Source organism: Equus przewalskii, chromosome 6, assembly GCF_037783145.1.
Source record: "Equus przewalskii isolate Varuska chromosome 6, EquPr2, whole genome shotgun sequence".
NCBI classification, from domain to species: domain Eukaryota; kingdom Metazoa; phylum Chordata; class Mammalia; order Perissodactyla; family Equidae; genus Equus; species Equus przewalskii.
Window position 1 is genome coordinate 80,288,744 of NC_091836.1, and position 23,139 is coordinate 80,311,882.

Below are 23,139 nucleotides of genomic sequence, written 5' to 3' on the forward strand. Positions count from 1 at the left end.
ATATAATTGCTTCTAAGCCCTTTCAGTTTAGAGATCTGAAAACACGCGCGCACACACACACACACACACATCTATCTGTGTCTCTATATATCCTTACCTCTAATTCCAAACCTGACTCCCACCACTTCAATCTATGTATTCATTTGCTCAATCCTATTTTTCACAGAAAGTGAAAGTTTTGGAATTGCTAACCCACGTCACTGCAAGAGCCAAGCCTGTAAGTAGAATTCTGCATTTACAGTTCTTTTTGTCTTTAGATTGAAGGTACATGGTCAGAGTACCGGGCTCAAATGTTTCTTGGGTTTGCTCTCTTGTTTTTTCCCCTTCACTATGGTTATGCTACTCTTTTAAATTATGGCTAGGTGCATTTTTTTCTGTTTATATTCCATTTTAAAGTTTTAAAACTGACATCCAAATTGATTTGACATAAATGTTTAAAAAAAGTATTTAAGACATTAACGTGATTCCAGACTCCAAGCTGTATAAAAAGCTACTCTTTCTGGGTATCACTCTCTTATCCACCTGGTGCCCCCTCCCCACCGTGGGTAACCAGTCTCATTGGTTTCTGGTTTATCTTTTCTCAATTTTCTTTTGCAATTAAGTAAGCAAAAACACATAATTTTCTTATTTCATCTTCCCACACAAAAGATAGAATGCTATGTATGCCCTTTTGTGATCTGTTTTTCACTTAAAAGATACTGGAAATCTTCATAGAGACCATCCCTGCTCTCTCTTCCCACTACACGGTGCTCCACTGTGTGGATAAAACTTAGTTTCTTCAACGTGTCTCCTATGTATGAACATTCAGGTTGTTTCCAATATTTTGCAATTACAAACAATGCTGCAACAGGTAAACTCGTGCATATATCACTTTGTGTTGTTGCAGGTGTATTTTCAGTGTGAATTCCTAGAAACGGATTTCCGGAACAAAAGGTCAATGCATGTATAGTTTGTTAAACACCATCAAATTCCACTCCATAAGGCTGTACCATTTTGCATCCCTATGAGCCATGTACAAGAGTGCCTGTTTCTCCCCAGCCTTGCCAACACAGTGTGGGGCCAAGTTTTTAAGGTTTTGCTAATTTGATAGGTGATAAATAGTATTTTAGTGTAGTTTTAACTTGCATTTCTCTTTTTACGAGTGGAACAACTTCTCATAAGTTAAAGGACCATTTTATATCTTTTTTTGGTTAAATTGTTCATGAGTTTTGCTCATTGTTATATCAGGTGCTTGGCCCCTGTTTCCTCAGTTTTGGAGAGTTCCTTATATATTGTGGATATTAGATCTTTCACTTGATACACATTTCAAATATTTTTTTGAAAAAACACTTACTACCACGATATTAGATGGTTATTAGCTAGCTGTAAATATGTATGCTTGTGTTGACTGTCAACCAACTCTGTGCTCTGTGTGTGTATGTGGGGGGGGGGGCGAGTGATTATAAACCTCAAATATCCTTGATTTAGCCTAGATTAAAATGAAAGTTAAATAGCCTTTTCAAGAAATGGTATTGGAGAAATTGGACATCCATAGGCAAAATGTGAAACGACTAAAGTCTCACAGTTTATAGAAAAATTAACTCAAAGTGGAAAAAAATCAACTCAAATGTAGAACATAAACCTATAAAACTTTTAGAAAGAAACATAGGAGGAAATCTTCAGGATCTGGGGCTAGGCAACGAGTTCTCAAACTTGACACCAAAAGCACAATTTGAAAACGGATAAATTAGACTTCATCAAAATTATAAACTCTTGCTCTGTGAAAGCTTATGTAAAGAGGAGGAAAAAAGCAGCTATAGAGTAGGAAAAGATATTTGCAAACCACAAAAAAATCTGATAAAGTTCTAGTCTCTAGGGTATATAAAGAACTGTCAAAACTCAACAGCAAAAAACCAAACAATCCAATTAGAAAATGGGCAGAAGATATACAGTGCCAAAATAATGGTACCACCACTCTGGAAAACAGTTTGACAGCATCTTAAAAATAAAATTCGACTATCGTACAACCTAGCAATCACACTTGTGCATGTTTATCCCTGAGAAATGAAGACTTATGTTCACACCAAAGTCAGTGCACAAATGTTTATAGTGGCTTTATTTGTAATAGCCCCGAACTAGAATCAGCCCAGACGTCCTAACAGATGAATGGTTCAACAGACTGTGGTTCGTCCGTATTGTGGAATACTAGTCAGCAGTGAAGGAAACACATTATGGATCCATTCAACAACTTGGATGAATCTGCAAGCAATTGTGCTGAGTGAAAAAAGCCAGTCCCCGAATCATACTGTATGGTTACATCTACATAACATTTCTGAAATGAGAACATTTTAGAAACGGGGTTAGATTAGTGGTTTCCAGGGGTTAGGACTGGGGGAAGGGAGGAGTTACGGAGGGGAGGTGAGAGTGGCTGCAAAAAGGCACATGAGGGACCCTTGTGTTGTTGGAACCGTTCAATGTCTTGATCTGGTGGTGGACACATGATCCTACACAGGTGGTGAATCGCATGGAACTTAACACACATGCACACACATGTATGCACATGCACTCACATCCACACACGTAAATGAGTGCACTAAAACTGGGGAACGCTGAATTAGACAGGCCAATTGGATCAACGTCATTATGCTGCTTGTGATATTGTGCTACAGTTTTGCAAAACAAAACAAAAAGTTTTGTTATCCCTGGAGGAAACTGGGCAAAATGCACAAGGGAGCTCTGTGTTATTTCTACAATTGAATGTGATTCCACAATTATCTTAATAAAAATTTTAATTAAAGCCAAACCCATAGGTTTTTAGCAAAAACCTTAAGAGAGACTGTAAAGAGCCTTCCATCCTCCCGCTTTGAGAATAGAGAGCCCTGGGTAATCATTTAATCTTTGTTTAGACCCATGATTCTCAACGGGAGCAATCGCACTTCCAAGGGAGGGAGAATTGGTTCCTGGGGGCAAAAACTCTTAGATACCACAATGGTGGTTCTCCACAGAACACAGTACAAAATATGCATATATACACACACATATACATATATGTATGCATGTATATATGTATACATATGCATGTGTAGATGTGTGTGTGTGTGTGTGTGTGTATACGGCATACCTGTGGTGTTAAAATTGCATAAGGGTGATGTTACTAAGGAAAAAAACGGTCTAAAAGCATTCCTTAGGGGGACGATAATGAAGAAAAAGGTTTGAAACCACTGGTTTAGATGAGCGATTCTCAACTGGAGTCAGTACCACTTTTTCTGGGTGCATCTGAAGATGAGTGGGAGTGTTTTTGGTGCCACACTGACTGGGAGGGTGTCCCTGATATTTAATGGACAGGACCAAGAATGCTAATTATCCTACAATGCATGGGACATCTTCCACAATGAGAATGTTCTTACCCCAAATGACAGTGGCACCCTGTTGAGAAATACTGGCTTAGCAAATATTTATGTACTCAGTACCCTAGAATTTAAATTAAATCTTGTCAACATGAAGTTGAATTTCTAAGCCTGTTTATTAAGATGCACAGAGTTTCCTTCAGTATTAAAAATTTTATTGTTGAGGTGGTGTAGTAGTTAAGTTCAAGCCCTCTGCTTTGGTGGCCTGGGGTTTGCAGGTTTGGATCCTGGGCGTGGACCTAGCACCACTTGTGAAGCCACACTGGAGGCATCTCACATAAAATAGAGGAAGACTGCTACAGATGTTAGCTCAGCAACAATCTTCCTCAAGCACAAAGAGGAAGATTGGCAACAGAGGTTAGCTCAGGGCCAATCTTCCTCACCAAAACAAAAACAAAAAAAAATTTTCTTGTTAACTTCCAAGGATTTTTAAGCTTGAGATTCTGAAATTTCGTTATAGGAAACACATAATCATTAGAATGTCCTCATTCTAATAAAGAATACTTATTATTTTGTGTGTGTGTGTGTCTTTTTTTCCTTGCTTAAAATTGTAAACCGTCTCTGTCACAGAAGGTTGTTCTTCCAGTAGTCCCCCCTTATCCTCTGTCTCGCTTCCTGCAGTTGCAGTTCCCTGTGGTTAGCTGTGATCCGGAAGCAGCTGATCCTCCTCCTGACGTACTGTCAGGAGGTCAGTGTAGACGAAGGCTGTGTCACAGCGCCTACGTCCTCCGCCTCACTCTGTCTCCTCACGTAGCCGTTTTATCATCTCACTCCATCACGAGATGAAGAAGGGCGGGGACTGTGCAATAAGATATTGCGGAGAGATCAAGTTCACATGACTTTTATTACAGTATGTTGGTATAATTGCTCTAATTTATTATTAGTTTTAATCTCTTACTGTGCCTAATTTATAAATTAAACTTTGTCGGAAGTATGTATGTATAGGAAAAAACACAGTATATACCGTGTGGGATTCACTACTGTCCATGGTTTAAGGCATCCACTGGGGGTCTTGGAATGTACCCCCCGTGGATAAGGAGGGACTACAGCTTTCACCTTACTGAACGTTAGCCCTTGTGACAGCTAACTTGTTAACCATGATTTCAGTGATATAGCGCTAATTAATTAGTATAAAACGACACTATAGACTATTTTTAAAGAGAACCATAGTTATAAATATACCTCGTTTAAAACCTTATTTTACAAGCAAAATATAGTGAATCTGATAACCTTGAAAACATAACAGAGAATCTCTTTTTTTGTGCAATTTCTTGGTAATTTTTCAACTCTGATCTTTTTTTGTGTGTGTTTATAAAGTCTTGAGATAGAGGAACCATTTCCAGAGGGAACAATCCAGACAGCTTTTGCAGTCACCATCTTGGTATCTGAATAGAGAGGGAAGTGTTCCTTTTAAAACGGGTCACAAACACCATACTTCCTTTAGATTCAACGCAATCCCTATCAAAGTTCCACAACATTTTTTACAGAAATAGAACAAAGAATCCTAAAATTTATATGGAACAACAAAAGACCCTGAATAGCCAAAGGATTCCTGAGAAAAAAGAACAAAGCTGGAGGTATCACACTCCCCGATTTCAAATTATACTGCAAAGCCATAGTAACCAAAACAGCATGGTACTGGCACAAAAACAGACACACAGATCAATGGAACAGAATTGAGAGCCCAGAAGTAAACGCACGCGTTTATGGACAACTAATATTCGACAAGCGAGCCAAGAGCATACGATAGAGAAAGGAGAGTCTCTTCAATAAATGGTGTTGGGAAAACTGGACAGCCACATGCGAAAGAATGAAAGTAGACCATTCCCTTACACCATGCACAAAAATCAACTCAAAATGGATTAAAGACTTGAATGCAAGACCCGAAACCATGAGACTTCTAGAAGAAAACACAGGCAGTACGCTCTATGACATTGGTCTGAGCAGCATATTTTCAAGTCCCATGTCTGACCGGGCAAGGGAAACAAAAGAAAAAATGAACAAATGGGACTACATCAAACTAAAAAGCTTCTGCACAGCAAAGGAAACCATCAACAAAACGAAAAGACAACCTAACAATTGGGAGAAGATATTTGCAAACCATATATCAGATAAGGGGTTAATATCCAAAATATACAAAGAACTCATACAGCTCAACAAGAAAAAACCAACAACCCAATTAGAAAATGGGCAAAAGATCTGAACAGAGATTTCCCCAAAGAAGATATATGAATGGCATCAGGCATATGAAAAGATGCTCAACATCATTAGCTATCAGGGAAATGCAAATCAAAACTACAATGAGGTATCACCTCACTCCGGTCAGAATGGCTATAATTAACCAGACAGGAAAAACCAAATGTTGGAGAGGGTGTGGAGAGAAGGGAACCCTCGTACACTGCTGGTGGCAGTGCAAACTGGTGCAGCCACTATGGAAAGCAGTTTGGAGTATCCTCAGAAAATTAAGGATAGATCTACCATATGATCCAGCTATTCCACTGCTGGGTATTTATCCAAAGAACTTGAAAACACAAAGGCATAAAGATACTTGCACCCCTATGTTCATTGCAGCATTATACACAATAGCCAAGACTTGGAAGCAACCTAGGTGCCCATCAAGGGACGAATGGATAAAGAAGATGTGGTATTTGTACACGATGGACTACTACTCAGCCATAAGAAATGATGAAATCCGGCCATTTGTGACAACATGGATGGACCTTGAGGGTATTATGCTGAGTGAAATAAGTCAGAGGGAGAAAGTCAAATACCATATGATCTCACTCATAAGTAGAAGATAAAAATGACAAAAAAAAAATCACATAGCATTGGAGATTGGACTGGTGGTTACCATTGGGGGAGGGGGGAGGGGGGAGGGCAAAAGGGGTGATTAGGGTCACATGTGAGGGGATGCACTATAATTAGTGTTCGGGTGGTGAACATGATGTAATGTATCCAGAATTTGAAATATGATGTACATCCAAAACAAAATAAAAATTAAAAAATAAAATAAAATAAAATAAAATAAAATGGGTCACAAACAAAACTGCTCCTGTTTGGCCATCCATTCTTTATGCGACATACTGTGTGCAGACCTCCATTGTGACAGCACCGCCTGTGGTGCAGATGTGGGTGGCCTGGGATGGAATCCTGGACAGGGAGGCAGGACAGGCATGGGATATACAGACCTGTTGTAGAGACAAAGCGGAAGAAAGATGGATTGCACAGAAATTGGATTGTAGAGACATAGACTTTACTGACAGGAGTTACAGACGAATATTATGCAGTATGGATTATTTAGATGCGGGTTGTGTAGTGTAGACACTGGCCCTGAAGGCTTAGGTTATGTGGACTCAGCCTGTAACAAACTCTTCAGCCCTGGCCTTGGGGCAGGTTGTACAGCATGAGCCCAGTGACAGCAGCCAGGTCATGTGCCAGGGAGGGACCTCGATGTCTGCACACAGGATCACGGCAGGAGGTTGGCTCTGAGTACTGGCTTTGGAGCTTTCCTTCCAATGCCACCCCCACCCCCAAGACACTTGGGAAATCACTTCTTTCTCTCTTTTCCTTGGTGCTCAGAACAGAGAAAATGCTCCTGGCACTGCCGCCAATAGGATCCACTCACTAACTCATTCACTAAGCATTTACCAAGGTGTCTACGCCCTGCCAGGCTGACCCGGAGGCAGCCGTGCCGTAAGGACCTCAGAGGCTGGTAGGGGAGACAGGTGCACACACGTTCTCTGACACTGGGCAGGAAGAACTGAGAGCTATGGTGAAAGGCCAGGATGGAGCCCAGAGGAGGGTACAATTCATCCCTGGGGGGCCAGGGATGGCTTGATGAAGGAGAGCATTTGAGGTTGTCCTTGAAGGATAAACAGGATGATGAGCGGTAAGATAGGGAAAGGTATTCTAAGAAGAAAGGGCCAAAAAAGCCAAGGCATGGAGGCCTGAAAACCTCTGGGCTGCTGGGGAGCAGAGGTGAGCAGATGAGCGTCGATACAAGGCGGGGAGTAGGGCATGCCATGGAACTGAAGCTGGACAGGTGAGCGAGGACAGCCTCATTGTGATCCTGACTAGGGGGCTCTAAAAGCTTCTGGAGCAAGTTCTGGGGACTACAGACCTAGTAAATTTGCCTGTCTGGGGAGGTTTATTTTCCACTCACTTTGGTATCTGATGTCTCCCTATTTGCTCTCCCACATATCGGTGCCTCGGTTGAAACTAAGGCAAGAAGATTCTCACTCTAAAAGCCTATTACACTCACATTTCTAAGGGACTGGGGATTCATGGGGAGAAGGGAGGGAGCCACGGAGAGAAAGATGCATGTATAAGGAGATACACGGGGAGAGAGAGAGAGAAAGAGGAAAACGGAGAGAGAGGGGGAGCCAGACTCAGACGGGAAGACTCAAGGATGGACAGGGGAAAGGCTGGACTTCAGCTGGTCTTAGAGGCCACCAGAGGTCAGTCTTGGGTCCTTCAAGAGGAAGGCAGGAGGCGTTTGCTAAGTACTGGTTCTCACCTGAGGACCGTTCCAAGGAATTTATTCCACTTTAATATACTACGGAGTTAGCAGCTTTGAAATTCTTTACTGCCAAGGGGCCCTTAAAACCAATGAAGCGGGAGTCTCAGGAATGACCCATATGTCAGGCCTGCTGGTTTATTACTCTCAGGGCCACCGTAAAGGCAAGTTTAATCGCCTGGTGATTCTGGGCTTGTGGGAACCAGATGTAGGAACCCATCCCTCAGGCCCGGGAGTCCGCCTGAGCTCGGGAGGGAGGGCGTCTTGGGCTGGGCCCGGCTGAGGAGCCTCAGGCCCGGGCTTTAACTCTGGTGCCCAGATTACTGGCTTTCTGTTATGGAGACTGGCTTTGTGATCAGCTGTCAGGAGAACAGGGTGCTGCCGGTATAGCTGTTTCTATACAAAGCTGCCCACTGCCTGCATCCCTCAGGCTCAGTGAGGGGGTTGGTTTTAAGCTGTCCCCACTCTGGGACCTGGGGGCTTCTCAGCAGAGGGCAGGCTTTGAGACTTGAGGGACAGGTGTTCTGGGTCTCTGTCTTGGCCAACTTCACGCCCACAGGGGACAGGGAGCCAAGGCTCTCATCTCTTTTGTTTCTTTCGTTTGAGTTACACAGTCTGGTCCAGGGAAGCTAGACCAGCAGGTTAGGGGCAATATCCTTTGAGATGTCCTCATCTTTATTTGCGGTGGCTGTCTCGTCCCTGGGGTACACGACTCCTTGCGAGGCCTGGTGCCCCGGCTTGACCTGCCATCAGGGAAGGGGGCCAATGAGGGCAGGCAGCTGCCAGCACACCTGTGGGAGCCAGAGCCACTCAAGCCGGGAGACAGGCAGGGGCTTCCTTTTGCTCCCTGTCCCCTTCCTTAAATGAGCCTCTGCTAAGTATTGGCAGCACAGATCAGCATCATTGTCACCATCAGCATCGCTAACTGTAGCCCTGGCACTGTCCCAAAAATTATTTCAAATAATCTTTACAACACCCGATGTGGTAGGCACTCTTATGGCACCATTTATAGAAAAAAAATCGAGGCCTACAGACAGAGGTTAAGCAACTGTACAAAGGCACACAGCTGCACTCAGAGCCACTGCACAGACGAAGACGATGTTGCAGCCCTTGAACGTCTCACACCTCAGTGGAGCACAAGCCTCTGACATGGACCAGAGTCACAAATGAAGGCCTGGGAGCTGAGTGGGGAAGGCTGGGGAGGATTAGTCAAAGCAGGCAGGAGAGTGTTGGGGGGAACACTTATTCCCCACTTTTGATGTTTCCTTCCACACGGAGGACAAGTTAGTACAGCCCTCCGGGATTCTTCCTTGACTGGTGTGTTCGGGACAAGGAAAGGGGCATGTGAGGCTGGGCCTCTTTTCTCCTCGGGGGGAGCCGGTTGCAGGAAGCATGACCGAGGCAGTGTGTTTTCTGGGGAGGCCTCCGTGGGGAGGCTGCAGTTGTCCCGTGTTGATGTGACAGGGGCGGCCAGTCCGGCCGGTTCTGGGCTTCAGTCCCAGGAGGCCGTTTGCTGTATTCCTAAGCCACATAGTCCAGTGTCTGCCTTTCAGGAACAAAGCTCCGCCTTTCGTCTCACCACTTGAAGTCGAGATCTCAGTTGGGGAAAGCAGCACGGCTGTTTAGGGGCCTCCCTCAAGCTCTCGTAGGCGCAAGGTGAAGGAGCAGGAGCAGAGAAGCTGGGCCATGAGCCCTCCAGCCCCCCGTCCTGGAGCCGCCCGACGGGCAGGGCCAAGCCTCAGGAAAAGCGATCGGGAATTGCAATTTCTTCCCTTCGTGTTCAGAGTCCAGTTCGTCAGCAAGGCCAGAAGCATGACAGCTCCTCCCTCTTTCCCACCACGACCTCGGTGGGCCTTCTCCAGGGGAGGAGAGGCCTCCCACCAAGACGGCCACCTGCCTGCGGAGAGCCCGGTGGAGCAAGAAGCAAAGGGGGGCGCACCCCAGAAGCTGCCCCTCTGACACAGACGGGGCACCCCTGGAAGAATCCCTGTACAACGCCTCAGAGCCTCCTGGCCTCCTTCAGCCCTGCTCCATCACTAAGAGGAGTCTGGGAGCGTGGGCTGCGTGGTGGGACACAGAGCGATCCTGGGTCCTGCCTACGAACGGTTTCAGGTGATCGTGCAAACTCTTGGGGCCAAACGCCCCACTCTGCTTCGAGGTCCCCTGTCCCTTCTGGGGCTTCTGGGGGACCATGAGTGCCTTCCGCATTCTTGCCCTGAAGAACATCAAACTGCAGAGGAACATTCGGTGGCACAAAGCCTGCATTTCATTGAGTGCCTCAAAAGCAGCTTGTTTTAATGTTGGTGGTTAAGGCTAGGTGCAGGCTGGTCATTAGCAATAAAAACAACAACAAGAACTCACCGCCGACTATTGAGTATTTACTGTGTGCCAGGCACGGTTCTAAGCACTTTATATGCTCATTTTATCCTCATAAGAATCCTAGGAGATAAGTGCTAGTATTATCCCCATTTCATGGAAGGGAAAACTGAGGTTTAAAGCCCTTAAGTAACTTGCCTGAGGTCATACAGCTGGTAAGTGGCAGAGCTGGGAATAAACCTGGCACGCCGGCTCCATAGCTGTGCTAATAACCCGTAACACCATACAATATCACCACCTGAAGCGCCTTTGGGGAGGCTGTATGTTAAAGCTCTTACTGTGGCAGATGAGGAAACTGAGGCCCTGAGAGCATAAACAGCTTGTCCACATAGTTGGTGGGAGGGTTTGAACCCAGACCCAGCTTTCTGCTTCCCGGCTTTGAGCTCTTGTCATAGTACCATGTGGCTGCCATTTACACCACACCTCTTGTCACTGTAGATAAAACTCAAGCTTTATGTTAACTGATTGGGAAGGACTAGAACGACGCTGTGGTCTCCCGGCCTTATGGGGGTGAGCATCTCATAGCTCAGCCCAGGCACTGTCAGCTCGCCGGAGGCCCCACGACATAGCACCTCAAACGACAGATGCCTCCCACTGGGCAGGGCCTGCTCATGTCCCCTGCGCTTCCATGCCCACTTCCAGCCGGGGGAACATATCCCAGACAACTGAGAAAACACGGCCTGATTTCCTGTGTGGAAAAAATATACGCCGTTTCTTCCTTCAAGCAAACAGTCTCCCTTCAGATCACAAATGGTGACAGGTTTTTCATGGGAGGCACAGGCTCTGAAGGGAACAGAGAGCTCTGGTGTAAACAGCCCTCAGAGAAGGAGTAAATCATCTCTAGAAATGTTCTTGGCAGCTGTTCACTCACTAACAAAAATATCCTACTTGGCATAGCTATGGTCAACTCAAAAACCCCTCCAGAGGCCTGGAGTTTCCAAGGTGGGGCTCTGCTCTTGAGGAAGGCCTCGGTGATGAGGGGAGGAGTGCGGCGTGTACCAGGCCCTCCTGTGGGCGGCGAGGGCTATGGGTGTCTGAGGACCTCTGAGCGGAGCTGAGGCTAGAAGACAGCAGAGTGGAGATCAATAGGGCCTTGTTCCCTCGGCTCCCCAACAACCAGCACTTGTGCCTAGTGCGGTGGGTGTTTGTTGAATGGAACTGAAACCAGTAATGGGAAAATCCCGAATTAAGGTTCAAAACAACAGATTACTCCGGTGTAGGAAGAGCAGAGCTGGCTTAGCAGAGGCCAGGGTACAAAGCTCCAGGAGCTTTAGCTGAGCGAGCACTCGTTACGAGCCAGCTCTGTGCCATGGCTGTCAGCAGAGTTAATGAATCCATCCTAAACCAGTGATACCATCAGCTTCGATTCCAGATCAAAGTGAGAGAAAATCCCTGCGGCCTCTGCTTTGGTCACCTCATCAGTGCGGATCTGAAAATCTGTGTCCACTTCTGGGCCTCACGTGTTTAGGGGGATTTGGGCAAATTGGAACATAATTCAGGGAAGAAAGATGCAAAGATTTGAAACCACGTCATGCTAACTGACAAAGGGGCTGGGACCATTGGGCTGCAGAGCACCAGTCTGGGAGCAGGGAAAAGGTGGGGTGTGGAAGGTTGTTTTGAAAATGAGAAGGGCTCTCGTGGGAAGGGAGCATTAGGCATTCTGGCTTGGACTGGAGGCAGCAAAGAGCTGGATAAAGAGCTCGGGCTTTGCAGCCTGACAGACTCGGGTTCACAGGCTGCTTACTTCACATTTTGCCCGGTGGCAATGGGCAAGCCACGTGACCTCCTCAAGTTTCAGGACTTCAGGGGCCAGACAGGCTCCTTCTTCAGCATTGTCAGGATTATATACTGTTCAAAAGATTGAAGCTCTGCAAAGGAGTGCAATTGCAGGAGGAGGGCTGGGAACCCTGGGCAAGGGCCAGCTTCCCGACAACCACAGCTGGCTGTGAAAGTGGACTTGCTTTTTCTGTTGCTTCATTTATGTTTTTCTCCTAGAAGAACGCTTTCACTTCTACTCCCTTTCCTTTTGGCTTGCCTGATTATATTTCCTAATATAAATTATTCAGCTACTTCTCATCTCTTACTCTTTGACAGTGAGAAACAGGACACACAAGTATCCAGCATCTACTCCTCACAATTGCTTACTGTCCGCCAGGGGCTGGTTGCTTCTTTGATCAGCTCTGAAGAGGCCCTTCAAGTCTTAAAATGGACTTCCCACTCTGGGGCTGGATGACCCACCTGATCTTTATGGCCCTAGGTGGGGTTGCCAGCCCACCCCAAAGCCTCTGTCCTGAGTCCTGCAAAGGGTCAGATAGCTCTACCCTGAGACCCAGCAAGAGAGCTAACCTGGATGAAAGGATAATGCAGGGGAGTTGTTAGAACTCTGTCGAGCCCTTTGAAAAGGTGCTAATGGATGCTCACTGTCCATCCCATTCCTGACTTCTGACAGGTCTCAGTCAGTCTACTCTGGTGGGCCAAGTGTGGAGCCTTCATCTGTTAGACCCCTTGGAATGAGGCTCCCTTGGAAGGCCATGATTAATACCCACTAGCAAAAGCAGGCTGGTTCTCACTCAGACCTTCTGCAGTTCCCTGAGAGATGGCTGCCAGTGGAGTGGGAGGGTGCAGTCAGGAGAGCGTGTGAGCTATCTGGGTGGTGCTGATGGGCGGGCCCAGTGAGCTGAGTCATGAAATATGGAATTTGGAGACTAGGGGGCCAGTGGAGTGCCATTGACTCAAGGCAGTGTGCGGCAGCATGGTTGGAGGGACGACCTGGATTGGGGATGGGGCGGGGACCCCAGGACTTAGTGGTGGGTAGTGTTGAGTGTCATCTCTGGAGGGCTGGATGAAGTCAGAAACAGGACCATGAACAATGGGGTTTGGAAGCAGGTGAGTGAAGAAGAGGATGGAATCAAGGCCAAGGAGCAGGACACACAGTGCAGCACTGATGCCATGAGCAGTAGGAGAGGGCTGGAGAGTGTGGTGTGGGGAGGCATGGAGGATTAAAGGGCCAGGGAACATGAATACAGGCCATGACCTTCATTCCAGGATGTCCCTCCAAGAGGCTTCCATTGATGCCCCAGGATGGGCAAGTCTTCATCTCAGTTGGAGCATGGAATATGTTCGAAGAAGAGTCCTGTCTTTCCAACCCTAATTGGGATCCAAATAAAGTCCATACATTGCAATTGCTTGTATGTCTCTTAAGTGTCTTTTCATCTATAGGATATCTTATTTTTTTTTCTTTAAAGTTTACTTGTCGAAGAAGCTGAGTCTTTTGTCCTGTAGAGTTTCCCATAATCTGAGTTTTCCTGATTATCTCCCTGTCATGTAGTTTAACACATTCCTCTGTCCCCTTGGTAGATAGATCTAGAGGTTTGGTTAGATTCGGGTTTGATTTTTGGCAAGATTATTCATAGGTGATCCATCAGGAGGTACGTAATAGCTAGTTGTCTCTTACTTTGTGATGTTGCAACTATGGATAATCATTGTCTGGATCCATTCACTCATCAGGGGTTGCAAAATGGTAATATTCTACTTCTATCATTTCTTTGCTTATTAAATTAGAACACTGCTAGGGAGAGAAATTTCTCCTCATGAACTGTTTAATTATCCTGATCACAGTTGTATAGAAAAGGCAGGAAAATGCTAGATTCTGTCTCTTTATCTACTGATTTTCACTTTGTAAACATTTGATGCATTTCAATCCATTGCAGTGTTTATCCTTATTGGGGTTCATATCATCCCGTCATTGGCTGACTGGGAGGAACTTATTCAAGTGGCCCCTCCAGACCCTTTGACACAAGCCTAGTAGTCTTTGATAACTTCTTTACTTTCCGGTGTGACAAAATGTTCCAGGCTCCTCTTGTACATTTCTTGCCCCAACCTGGAATCAGCCGTTTCTCCAAGGAGCCCTGTTTTGTTTTTTTGGTTGGGAAATGGTTTTAATTGGCCACAAGTTGGGTGGTAGGATTTTTCATTAATATTGTTTCTAATCATTTTCATCATTGTTTCCAGGCCTTATAAAGGGATGAAGTGAAAAGATGTGTTTATTTTTAAACATTAAATATGTGAGGGTTTTTTTTGTTTTTACCGGTAGTTCTAACTCAGATGAAACACTATGGATTTAAAAAACCTCATCAGTCTTATATCTGTATCTCCTTTCACTCACGTCAAAAATATAGGCTCTCAATGATATCAATATAATTTTTATTGCTTTATCCCATACTGTGAATGCAATAGTGTCAGAATAGCAATGGCCACCCTCCCTCTAAGAGGAGGACTCCTGAAAACAGTTCAAGCTGATTTCTCCATTCCTTTCGTTTTAAGGGTTGGTTGTCCTAGGGATGTGCCATTAAATTATGTATCCTGAAGTGGCTTGGAGCAGTTCTCTGTGTGGTTATGCCTCCGACATTATACACATTTAGGTATGTTTGTTTCATTTTACATTCAATTTTAGGGATTACTTTTTGAAGTTTAATTTTGTTTTATAATTATGGAAAACATTTAAATGTATCAAAAGTCAAGTCTAAAGTGTAAAGGATGTTCATAAAATCTTTCTATTCCTCTTCTCTCCGCCTTATTCTCTCCTGTTCCTGTAAGTAATCACTAACATTTTTTTAATTGTTTATTCTTTGCCTTAGTTTGAGTTTTTCCACAAAGCAGCCTATGAGACAACGAGTCTGTGCAGGTAATTAATTTTTGGAGGTGACCCCAGGGGAGGATAATGAGAGAGAGAGGAGGAGGGAGACAGAAGGAAGGGAGGTCGATCTAAGAATGTGTTATTGAGCCATAACCATAATGGGCAACTGGAGCTCAAGCCACAGAGGCCCTTCCGAGGAGCTGTGTGGAATGTGCCTCAGAATCACCTGGAAGGCTTGTTAAAACACCTGTGCTGGGAACTTTCAGGTCAATTTGTGTTCCAGTCTGCAACAACAAGACAACAACAACAACAACACAACAATAACAACGGTAGTGGCTGCAAACACACAGGGCATTTATGTCATACCAGGCACTATTCTAAGGGCTTCAACTGTATTAATGAATTTAATCCTTTTAAGAATACATTACTCTTAGTTCTGTTTTTGAGATGAGATAACTGGGGTACACAAGAAAAGCAACTAGCTCAAGCTAATAAGTTGAGCTAAGGATTTGAACGTGGGCAATCCGGGCTTTTAACCATGACTGTTTCTTGCCCAAATGACAAATTCGCAGCAAAGAGTCATTCAGATGGACACAAAAAAATTCTTAACTCTCTGTGGCTGGGCTGTTTCCCAGTCCTATGGATGGGCTGTCTTTAACCTCCACAACAGTAGCAGAGATGTGGTAGATTAGTCAGAAAACAAGGGGCAGAATTGCAAAGAGGGAGTTTCACAGGTAGAATAAGTCCTGTTCCCCCAGCTCCGCGAGTCTGGGGCCAGGGGGAGGATGGAGGGGGGGGGGGGGTGGGAGGAGACTGGAAGAGTCTGTCCAGATCTTGCTATATTTTCTGACTCTACTACCAAGCACCCTCAACAACTTTGCCCAAGAGTCAGCCTTGGACCTGGTAGGACTCAGAGGCAAGGAGCCCAAGAACCCCCCAAATAATCCTCCCACCTGCTTATTTTGCCTGAAAGCCTGCACTGGACAGGCTCTGTTGCTCCCCTCCGCAGAGAGAAGACTCATTTACCCATAGTCCTCTGGGAGGGAAACGCTGTTGAGTTCGATTGTCAGTCTCTGCACCTGATCTGATCCACCCCTGCCTTGAAAGGGGTAGGGGTTGGAGAGCAGGAGGACCTGGGCCTGACTGGGGCTGGGGGTCCAAAGAGGAAGGAATGCAGTAAGTAAAGTACAGGCAGCACTTCATGGTTAACAAAGCACTTCTGTAGCCATTCGATCTTCACAGATGCCTGACAAGGTGGGCGTCATCATCCCATTTTGCAGGAAGTATCTGGAGCTCAGAGAGATGAGTAGTGGGTGAAGCTAGGACTTGACACTATGTATCTGAGGTCAAAGCCTGTGTCCATCCTGATCACTATGGCGTGAGGGGCAGAGGGAGCAGAAAAGAGGGGATGGCCCACAGTGGCATATACGCTGTGGAGTTTCAACCCCTTTTCCTTTGCCGTGAACAGAGGACAAAGAAAGCCAGTGTTCCACATGGCTTCTGTGTGCCTCCCTGGGAGGAACCACAGCCCGAAACTTCTGAGATGGCACCAAGTAACCCTTCCCAGGCTCCCGGCCAGCCTGAAGAGGGGTAATCAATGAGGTTTTGAGCACAATGCCCTGTGTCTTTGTTTCTGCAACTGAAATAAGCCCCTATTTCTTGGCTTTCATTTGCAGCCTCCATCACATTTGGGCTTCTGCCTGGGAGGGTAAGCTGTGACTTTGGCTAGTGGAGTGATGGGGAGCATTTGGGGACATCTCTCAAGCCTGTGCCCTCAACTTTGCCTCTCTGAGGCCTAGAAGCTGGAGATCAGCCTCAAACTGCCAGGAAACCAGTGAAAAACAATAATCATTAAAACAGGCTTTACAATTGTATAGCAGTTTGCAAAAATCTCAGATGAATTGTGTTATTTTGTCTTCTCAATAACCCCGTGAAGGGGGCTCTTTTAATTTGTTTTACAAACGGGGAAACTGAGGTTCAGAGAGACCAAGAGACTCACCCAAGGTCACGCGGCTACAGGCTGGCAGAGCTGGGCCTCTCCCTTGGGACTATCGGACTCCACAGCCCGGGCTGTCCCGCTGCGCCAGAGGGTGCCGGAGTGTGACGGATCCTGTGCCATCCAGACTGCCAAGGGGCAACTCTGCAAGATGGATAATGAGGAAGCCATTTTTCAAGGGATCAATGTGGATGAAAGATTAATTGATGAAACCCTGCCAAAAGGAGGATGCTGCAGAGCCTGGATTATGTTCCAGGAAACTCAGAGCACCAGGAGGAAGGAGAACATCCTTCTAGAAGAGAAAGCTCACAGGACAGGGATGGAGTCTGTTCTAGACTGGGCGCTCAGTGGCCCCAGTCAGCTGACCTCGGGCACTACTCTTGTGTGGCACTGCTCACTGGATACCCCTGTTCAAAGGCTGGTCACTTACTGGTCCCTTGTGCCCAAGTGATCTCGGAGCCCTGGGGTCTCTCTGTCCCCTGCCTCCCACCCACACCCCAGGCAGTGGTGTCTGAGGAAGACCTGCCTGTACCACACTGCTCGGGTCATCTACTCATCCCGTTCCCGCCAGTCCTGCCTTGTGGGGCCGGCTCTGCTCCTGTTCTCCCTGCTTTCCTCCGGGATGTGTTTCCTAGGGAGGTTGCACCATGCTGTGGCAAGGGTGCGGACCCCAGCCACAGGCAGAACGGCATTGAACCCAAACCCCATCACTCTTTGTGTCACCTTAGACAGGTCGCTTACCCTCCCTGAACCTCCCTCCCCTCAACTGTAAAATAAAGAAAATATACCCACAGTGAAGAGTTGTAGTGAGGATGACTCAGCTCTAGGAACTCCCCAGCCCAGTGCCAGGCCCAGGAAACTGTTCAGTGAGAGGTGGCCATTGGCATCAGAGTCATTCCCCTTTGGCCCTTTTGAGACCACGCCCCCGTCCTGTCTTGTGCCCCTCTCCTACCTGACTCTCAGAGCAGGCTGGCTCTGATCTGGGACCCGGGCCCTGCTCAGTCCTTCCCCTCCTGGGGAATCGCTACTTCTGACCTAACTGCCCCGTGCCAAGAAGAGGAGCTGGGTCGGGCGAGGCAGGAAGGGCGGCTTCCTGCACAAGTCCTCCCTAGTCTTGCTGCCTTCCTGCCCACTCTCCTTTCCCCTCATACCTTTCCCCCTTGCTCCCAGCCCGAGGGGGGTGAATGCAGCTCAGTGTGTAACCAGCCCTGGCAGGACTCTGTTCTATTGCTAGAGCCCTCAGGCCTTCCAGGCTGGTGCTTCTGGCCCCTGTTAGGGGTCCCTGCCCTGCAGACCTGGACTTCTATACCCCTCAGCCCTTGGTAGAGCCAAGGATGCTCAAGCATGTCTACTGGCTTGACCAGGAGAAGCCTCAGGCCCTGGAACCAGGTGGGATGAGCTGCTGGGGTGCAGTCTCAGAGCTTAAAGTCTATGGCTTGTCCCACAGGAGCCAGTTCCAGACCCTAAAATGCGTTAAGAGGGAGTCTCCCTCCCTGCCTCTCCTTCTCCAGGATAGTACCTGGCTGACATGAGTGATGGCTCAGTGGGAGGACTCTGGAGGCACAGCAGGACCAGGCCTGTGGGCAGGAGAGGTGCCAGGACTGATCAGGACTGGAGCTTGGCAGGGCTGTGGAGCCAGTCCCTGTGGTGGCTACCAGATATCCAAATGAAGTGCCTGTGGGATATGGGACACTTGAGCCTGGCCCAGGCTGGGATCTCCATCCAGGGACCTAGGAGGAGGGGCAGCAGGCATCTCATGGAAGAGGTGAGCCTCAGCGTTGGTTAGCATGTAGTGTTGGGAGAGCATCTAGTGTTAGGTGGGGGGTAATGGCAGAAAGTGCAGGAGGCGGGTCCTGGACCCCGGAGGAAGTGACGGTAAGGGCTGGGTCAGGAGCCATACTATAGCCCTGGAGGCTGGGGCTCAGGGCACAGCCAGCGCCTCCAGAGAATGGATGTGCTGGGAGGGAAATGGAGGCAGAAGCCCAGTCTTATGGCTCGAGTCAATATGAAAGGAACTTGGGGGAGTTGATGAGTCTATGAAAACATGAAGGTCCGGAGCTCTTTCTTGGGCCCCACCTGCTAATGGAGCTCAGATTCCCAACCTTCTCCCCATCCTGGTTCGGGGAAAGCTTAATGGCTGGCCAGGGATGAATGTACAGATGTTTGGCTTGGGTGTCGACAGCTGGGAGGAGCTGGGGAAGGCAGGCCCTTCAGCTTTGCCTCCAGCTATTCCTCCTTGTTTCTACCTCCACTCCAAGCACTGAGCTCTCTCTGGCTGGGATCTGGGCTTGGGTTTTCCTTCTTCTTACAATGCCAGCCTCTTGGCAATCACAGGCTCCTCTGGTTAGCAGCCAACAGAGCATCTTCTAATGGTGATGATGCTCCCAAGTTTGAAAAGTTCTTATTTATTCCCAGGTACGGAATGCCTCAAGCCTGATCATGTCTGTTAGAGAAATGCTCACCTCCGAGGTGGGGCTGAGGTGGCAGAGGGATTCTCTCCTGAAGTCCAGAGAAGAAAGGGGTAGACGCATGCAGCTCCATCCTCCAAGGAGAGAACTGAGTGTGAAAGGCAGAGAGGTTGGGGACGGAAATAAAAGTCAGACATGGGGAGATGATGGCACAGAGCTCCAGTGCAGTATGCGAGCAGATGAGGAAATGTGAAGGCAGAGCATGGAGACTCCCTACAAAAGCCATGCCTGCTGCTTCATTTGTCCAGCTGATTGTTCTTTCCGCTGTTACTGGGCACCCACTCTGAGCCAGGGCTGCGTGCTAGGGACCCAAAAGTGAAGAGGGTCTATTCTTGCCCTCTAGGAATTCACAACCTAATTAGAGAGTGAGACCCACAAATGGACAATTTTCAAACAATATAGAAATCATGGAGTATTATGGGAATGGAGAGGAGGGGGCCTCTGGCTCAGCTGGGGGTGCAGAGTGACAGAGGGTGGTGCAGAGAAGCCCTCCTAGAAGGTCAGATGGTGGAGCTGCATCTTAAAGGTTGAAGAAGCAGCTGGTGAAGTGGACGGAGAAGGGCAGTCCAGGCAGAGGGGAGAGTGTGAGTAAAGGCTGGAGGAGAACTTCAGTCAACCACAGGACAGTCAGTGTCTTAGAGGATACTGCAAGAGGCAGGAAGTGGCACGGCAGGGATGAGGAGATTGGAAATATCCAGCGGTGAGTTCTTTGGCCTTGGTCAGCCCCAAGGGAGCCAAAAGTCATGGAGGAGGCGGGGAGAATTGTCCAGGCACAGAGGGGAAGGGCCCTTTGATGGAGATGACTCAGAATCAGGGAGAATCCAGTCTGCCAGGCTGAGATGGTCCTGAGTTTACATCAGAGGTGGACAAACTATGGCTCACCAGCCGAATCTGGCCCACCACCTGTTTTTGTTCATAAAGTTTTATTGGCACACAGTCATGTTCATTCATTTGCAGGCTGTCTCTGGCTGCTTTCATGCTACAACCTCAGAGTTGAGTGTTTATAAAAACGGAGACTATATGGCCCATGGGGTCTGAAATATTTACTATCGGGCCCTTATAGAAAAGGGGTGCTGACTTCTGGTTTAAAGCGAAGACCAGCCGGATGGCAGGAGTGTGAGGCTGGACAGGCAGGTCAGCACATGTGTCCTGCAGGTGTGCTTACAAGGCAGTCTCTGCTCAAGCCAGCATGGTTCAGGCTGGGCTTGGGGTCAGCTGAGCTGGCTTTAGCTGGTCTGTTGATGTTAAGTGGAGCACCAGAGAGCTTTGCCCGGATGGCACTCAGGTGACAGAGGCCTTTGCTCAGGACACTTTATAGCTGCCCAGGTAGCTGTGTCCTTGTGGAGGAGTACCCGGGCTCTCCTCAGGTGAGGTTTCCTCTCGTTTCAGGAGTTTTCAGCGTGGTATCTGGCTCGGGAGAGAGCAAGGATCTGACCCCAGGAGCTCTCTGGAGCTGGGCAGTCAAGGTGCTCACGGTCTCTGAGCGAAAGCCCCCACCTGCAGCACGGATCCTGACTTCCTCCCAGGCCTCATCTCCAGCCTGGGTCTTGCAATTAAAGTTAGTGCTGCGAGGATCCGTAGAGTTATCTGTTCTGGTCCAACACCTCTCCTGAAAGTCTTTGAATTATCAAAGATCCTAGTTCCACAACGTTCCTTTCAAAGGACCATCGGCCTCAGCATCTCCATTGGCTTCAAGAGCTTGCTATGGCCCCAGGCAACCCATTCCACCATAGTGAAGCTCTAGAAAAATAAAGTTTCTCTGTAGTTTCTTTCAGGCTATCCCCTGTCACTCGGGGAGTAACACAGAGAATGTCTCCCCTTCTCCAGCCCTCAGACTTCTGAGGACGGCAACGATGGCCCCGAGTCTCCTCCTCTCCAGGTTAGGGAGCTGCAGATCTTTTAGCTTTTTCTAGTTTCCACCCTTTCTGGACACACAGCTGCCTGCCAATCTTCCACTCAAGGTCTTGTACCTCAATTTCCCCACAACAATCTAGGGGCTTCTGACTTGGGTCCAGATATCACCAAAGGTCAGTAGACTTTCTCTGAGCAGCAACTTTCAGTATCCATGACCTGCAGAGAGTGACTCCTTTGGCCTTCAGGTTAAGTTCCATATCAGGCTCACTTCTGGTGAAATATACCAGCGGGATGCATGGCTGGGGAAAGTGCTAGCTGCTTCAGGGAATCTGGGGATGAAAGCGTGTCAGAGAAGCTCAGGGATTGAAAAAGAGAATTAGACCATACCTGTGTATAACCAAGTCACCCCCGCAATTTTTATTCCTTGGAAGAGGGGCTTTGCTGTGCACGTGGCTTCAGCTAGATGACAAAGACATTGATAATCCAGAAGAGTTCTGCCACTCTGCACATCCTAAAAAAACTGACCCAAGGAACCAAGGCCTCACTTTACATTTGGCTATTGGGACAAGGCCAGGTGACCAGGAGGTACATCATCTTATGCCACCAGGGACCTAGTGACCTTCTGGTGGGCACTGGAAAATGATTGGGATGGGGGATCTGCAGCTCCAGGCTCCCACACCAGACTCGCTTCCTTCCTTCCCTGAATCCTGTCTTTTAAGAGTCAGTCTTTCCTGATAGACCTGGTGCCAGCAGGCTGCCCTTGACCTCACTGTGAGCATGGAGGAAATGCTGAGAGGGCAGCCTGGCTCTGGCTCCCAGCAGTCTGGCTTTGAGCTTGGAGAAAAGGCTGAGCACTGACTGAATCAAGGCAGTACTGGGAATGCAGAGGGTACTGTTTTTAATTCAAACTTTTAATGGGAGATAATTATAGATTCATATGCAGATAAATAATACAGAGATCCCCTCTACCCTTTACCCATTTCCCCCAAATGGTAACATCTTGTAAAACTACAGTACAATATCAAAACTGCGATATCAATATTGCTACAACCAGGATATAGACCATCTCCATGCATCATGAGGCTCCCTCACGTTGCCTTTTAAATCCACCTGCTTCCCTCCTTCCCCATCCCCTCTTAACCATGGCAAACACTTATCTGTTCTCCGGTTCCATAATTTTGTCATTTTTGAGGATGCTATGTAAATAGAATCATATAGTATTAACCCTTTGGGAATTTTTTTTTCACTCACCGTAATGCTATGTCGATTCATCGAAGTTGTTGCACGTATCAGTAGTTTATTCCTTTCTGTCCTTTTAGTAGTATTCCATGGTACAGACGTATCACAGATTATTCAATCACTCACACATTAAAGGACACTCAAGCTGTTTTCAGGTTTTGGCTGTTGTAAGTCAAGCTGTCATGAACATTCATGTATCGGTTTTTGAGTGAATATAAGGCTCCATTTCTCTGGGATAAGCGCAGAGGAACACAATTACTGGATTGTATGGTAGTTGAACTTTGACTTTTTAAGGAAACTACCAAACTCTTTTCCAGAGTGGCTGTGCCATTTTACATTCCCACCAGCAACATGTGAGTGATGCATTTCCTCTGCACCCGTGCCAGCATTTGGTATTGTCACTACTGTTTATTTTAGCCACCCTGATAGGTGTGCAGTGCTATCTTATTGTCGTTTTAATGTGCATTTCCCTAGTGAGCAATGATGCTGATTGAACGTGTTTTCATGTGCTTATATGCCATCTGGATATTCTCTTTGGTGACACATCTTTATTTCCTTTGCCCATTTTCTAATTGGGTTGTTTTCATACTGTCCTGTTTTGAGATTTCTTTATCTATTCTGAATATAGCCCCTTGTTGAATAAGTGGTCAGCAAATATTTTCTCCCAG

General features: G+C 47.2%; 1 long non-coding RNA gene across 1 annotated transcript in view; it reads right to left on the reverse strand.

Moving 5' to 3' along the window:
- The window catches only part of LOC139083979 (uncharacterized), a 28,431-nt gene extending 5,695 nt beyond the window's left edge, over nucleotides 1-22,736 (reverse strand). The window contains exons 1-2 of the long non-coding RNA XR_011541198.1: nucleotides 22,484-22,736; nucleotides 16,914-17,054 (exon numbers count right to left, since the gene is read on the reverse strand). This is a non-coding gene — a long non-coding RNA (uncharacterized lncRNA). The remainder of the gene's footprint in view (nucleotides 1-16,913; nucleotides 17,055-22,483) is intronic.
- Between the last annotated feature and the right edge of the window lie 403 nt (nucleotides 22,737-23,139).